We start from the raw sequence: 5,164 nt of genomic DNA, 5'->3' as shown, positions 1-5,164 counted from the left end.
ATAGCGACCATGCCAGTTACTGATGGCGAAAGTCGACAGCAAATATGCATTAGACCAAGTGCTTAACACGTGTGACCTTCCGTCCGTATATCTGTTCCTGTCGGAGTCTTAATTTTTTTGTTTTTTTGTTTAGGGGGTAGGAGGGGGGAGGGGGGCACACAAGATTTTCGGGTGTGTGAATTTCAAGAGTGTCGAGGAAACAAAATATACGAAGAATGTCAGGCTGTCACGAATGCCAAGCGAAGAACAAACTAATTTACGAGTATCTCACTTGCTAAACCAATCACGAAAATACTCTGCATTTTTAAGTTGACGTCGACGACGTTCTCTGTTAAGAAGAATTAGACTGGAGCCATCAGACCAACATTTCCAACCTGTAATAATTCCTACTCCAATCAACGAAAAATCTTATCTTCAACAATGCTCCTTCAACAATGTTGCATTCATCGATACTTGTATGCAACAAAGTTTTTAAGGTGAGCATTAACCCAACCTCATTTGTCAATCGATATACCGGACGTACAGTAGGTCTATGCATCTCCCAGTTATTGCTGGCGAGCTCCTCTTTATTAGGAGTTCGCGTCGCCAGTTGTGGAAAAAGATTCCATAACATAATAGCATCATACGAATTAAAATGGGTAAAATGACTTCATTCATCTAGATGAATGAGGTACGAAAAACGATCGATATTTTGAGGCGATATGGAAATCATTTTAAGATCGTATGATGTACCAAAAAGAATTAAGAAAACTCCTTTTTAAGGGCCTTGGCCAGGAAACGAAAAGTAATAATAAAATGAGAAAAAAAGGCTAGGCTACTTTGCTTTTTATAAAAGGTTTTAGTCGAAAACCATTTGATGGGTGAGAAAATTGCGAGAAGTTATGATGGGAAACGTCAGACATCAGAGTATTAAGCTTCGAAAGCTTGATACAGGAACACGAATGCGTTCTAAAACTGTCTTTGTTTTGAGTCATTCTTGTTGCTTTCTGCAAACGAGTCGTCCTTTTTGAAAACCTATCGTGTTTCTCAAGTTTTAATGGCTGGTCTTGTTAACACTCCTGCATCTCGATTTCTTAACAAAAAGCCATCACCGAAAATCTTGGTACTTACGTATAGCATATTACCCTATCCTAAATCTATAGACCTTATTTGCTCGAAACGAAATGGCTTGCAGCGCGAACCAACGTGTTCGAAGGTCGATGAGCTAAATCGAACAGCAGATAAGAAATTGCTTCTTTGCTGATGTAATAGTGATGTATAAGTCAGCCATAAGCGGAAAAATGGTCAAAGTTGCTCGTCACAGTTTCCGTAGTCTAAACTGAGGTTCCTATTGACAACGTCCCAAAGTATATATAATACAGCAGCTATAACCAGCGGGAGAAATGTTGATTATACAGTAGATAAGTGACGTTAACTACCAATCTTTATATCTTTAAATTCACTTGCAATATAAGTGATTGCTTCGCTAATCTTTCTTGCGTAGAAAGATTGACAAAATGTACGTAGGCTATACATCCCAACAAAAGCGTTGGCATAAGAATAGACGGAATAGAAGCTACCAGCAGATGATTATGTTTCTTCGTCTAATCTTCTTTCTTTACCTACGATCTTTTCTTTTCACTCGTCCTCGCGTCTCGCTTATCCTGCTGCTGCCTCCGCCCTCTTAACCTTTCTTTTTGATTTTTTATTTATTTTTTTTTTTTTATTTTTTTTTTTTCATCTTAGTTTTTTTCATTTTTAAGCACACAGATGTGCCAGTCAATATTTGGCAAAGAGTGTTGTCATGACGACGTCTCTTCTTTTTTAAAAAGAACGGTATTGTACATCGTAAAACGTCGGATGAAGATGACTCGTTCGAGAGTGAACGAAGGGACTGGTTGGTTGCCATAGCGATTACATTTCCTCTCCGACTTTTCAGCCCGTCTTCCTATTGGTCCGTATGGCCCAGCGAGGGTGTTAACCTGTCTCCGTATTTTGCCTGCTAATAGTTATTGTTGATCGAAAAAAACAAAAACCTGTAACAATGCGATTCAAGTCTATTCGCAGCAAAACGAAAAATAAGAAAAATACAAAAATAAAAAAAATTAAAATGACTGGCGGGTGTGTAGTGAAGCATAAAGCCAGGCATATAAGCCCTCAGTGCACGACGTACGTAGCCTACAGTATGTATAGTCTAGAAAGATTCCAAGTTGGATTGAGACACTTGTCACGTCGTTGGACGTTACCTAAGATAACACAGAAAGCAATCAGACTGAAGAATTTCATTTTGGCATTTCACGGGTTCCACCATCGAGTTCGATTTCTTTCACTAAAACAACTTTAACGTTGAGTTCAAAACGTATAAGAAGGCGAGGCGACAAAATAAAATTTCAAACAGGATTTCATGAAGCATTAAGTAAGCATTAAGGCTTGGTCTATTGATTATTTTGTGCGATTTTGTAGACTGACGGGAACACAACTCTGGCGGGTGTAACGAGCGAGAAAAATAGAAGCGTTATTCAAGTTTTTGTCGATCGGCAGGCTGTCTATTGTTTCCTTCACTCTGGCAAACAAAAGGACTCGTACAGATATACGTATACTCTTCCCGGAATGTTGAATATTCAAAGTCGCTGTGTGGTGGTTAGTCTGATCGGTGAAGTCAGATGCTATTAAGCACCAACACAGCACGCAATCCTGGCATTCGCAATATCTTTCGAACACATGGATCGTAGATAATAACGAAGATCGAATTTGTCGCGCCCAATTGGAAAATCGACGTTAACAGAAACATCAAATATTCTGCTGGTGAAATCATTTCGTTGGCTGGGCGCATACGACATCGATTTTTGGGTGCGCTTTACATGGTGGGCCGTATATAAAAATAGAATTGATCGGCTTTCACACCGCCCCTAAATTAAACATGGCGCGTCTGAAGAAATCCAAATAAGAAAGACACAACTATATGAAAGTTGAAAAAAGAAAAAATCCAATCCTACAAATGAGCGCGAAATACGTTGAGGCTGAATTGCTGGAAATAACTAAACGTGATGTATATTTTTTTAGGGGGATGATAGAGCCTCAAGCGCGTAGTCTGCCATAAAATTTTCAGTTTTTTTTCCGCAAATTTGTTTCTTTACCTCCGGCTTAAACATTTAAAACTTTGCTCTGATTTCACTATTACTCGTGATTCGTGAGTAGCTCTATGGGCCTATAACGAGTGTGACCACCCACAAGTCGCTGATTGTGTGGCTGGCATATCCTAACAGTTTGTTGGTTTTTTTTATTACTTTTTTTCTGTGTTTTTTCGGCATTTTTTTAAATTTTTATTTCAAAACATTTCTTTGACTAGACGACGGCTTTGTCCCTAGTTGTTGGGATACCATCGTTTTTATTTTTTACCTAATTTGGCCAATGTGTTTATTACAGAAAAAATGACGCATTTTCCGGAGAAACGTTTTCGGATGTGCCTTCTGAATAAGGGCGTGGGCGGTCGTTGTATCATCTACCATACAGCAGTAGGAAATTATGCATCAAATAATGAAACGACGGCTCGATGTGTCTGTGTTTAGTTGCTTCGGTTTCTCCGAGTCTTCTCTTTATCTCGTCAAGGAGGCTGTCAAACTTGCTGAAATGAAGACGCTTCGGCAATGAAAACGTTGTGCATCTCGAATGGAGCTCGCCCGTTTCTTTCCGTGTACGATGCATTGGATGCTGCGAACCACCCACATCTAGGCCTAAAGTCTAAGAAAGGAAACCAAATGTTTTAAATTCATGTCTGTAGACAGCAGGTTTCTCTTTCCCTTTTAGTATGACCACTTGCTTTATTCCAAACCAGAATGGTTATCGGTAGGGGGTCGTTTCTCTGTAAGATATACAGTATAATTTGTTTTTTCTTGAAACTTTTTTCTTTTTCCTTTTGTGTTTTTCTTGGTTTTTCTGTCTCTTTTGTTGTTTTTTCTTTCCTCTGTTTTTTTGGTATTTATATCCAAGTTTGGATATGTATATGCATACATCGATTTTCGTCAGCCTTCGTGGTTGGCGTTCTTCACCAACTCCGTTTTCGTGTATTTTACAATGACTACAACAAGAAGACGAATATAAAGGGAGCTCAAATATTCAATGTCCAGCATTTCGAATTGAAAAAAGGGGATACCTATAAAAAATACAATGATGTCGTGGCAAATGCTCCGGTGTTTTATAGCTTTTCATCCATCAATCGAGGTAAGAACAATTGATTGGTTAGAACCCAATTTAAAAATAATCATTTATACCTGTTTGTATTACGTATCATCCAGAGTAGTCTAATAACCGAGTCCAGATATAATAGAGGAAACTATATTTTGGAATCATTTTTTCAGTTAATATATTACAAACATTTCTTGTTTTTCCTGACCTATCGAGACCAGTTGGAGACACACAGTGTGAAGGCGTTTTGTTCAGAGCTACATTAAGGAATATCCTGACGCTGTTGGATACCCGCAGCAATCGACGCCACCGACAATATGAAGTCCCGTAACGAGAGCTGAGGGGAACTCTCAGTTCAGATATTTTTTTTCCTTCCTTTTTTTTTCTTATTTCTCTCTCTTTTCCTCTTCTCAATCAGCTTCGAGCCTACTGTGGAGTCTGGCTTGACCTGCCACAGAGATTCATGAGGTGCCTTTTACACATCAGGCGCTTCTTTTTCCCTCCATGATGCTGTTTCCCTGGGAATGCAAACTCAATTATGCCTTTATAGTAAAGTAGAGTTTCTTTTTTTTGTTTTTTGTTTTGGTAGAAATGTTCATCGATTAAGGGAACCAAAGATGGAAACTGATGCCCATTTTCCAACCCATATCAATTGCATTTCCAACTCCTGTAAAGATGTATCTTTTGTCTGATGATATGAGGGACCCAGCAGTATCGAAAAAAGTCTGTGTTGCTTTGGTTTGAAACACATAATTCTGTTTTTCTTATTTCGACCTTCGATTCTAAAACCAAATTATATGAGGAAATCATTTTAAGACGGCTTATATTTCGGCAAACACTTCGAGTGCTTGATGTCGTGAATTACAGTTGATTGATCTGGATTTGTTTTCGGTTAATTTGTTTAATTTTCTTCAACGAGACTGTTTGTTTCACGACACGAGAGCCTTGACTTACTGGTGGATGAATTGATGCAGAGCATGTAACGAACTCAAAGGGCAAC

Source organism: Daphnia magna, linkage group LG9 (genome assembly GCF_020631705.1).
Source record: "Daphnia magna isolate NIES linkage group LG9, ASM2063170v1.1, whole genome shotgun sequence".
Lineage (NCBI taxonomy): Eukaryota > Metazoa > Arthropoda > Branchiopoda > Diplostraca > Daphniidae > Daphnia > Daphnia magna.
This window is presented reverse-complemented; position numbering follows the sequence as displayed.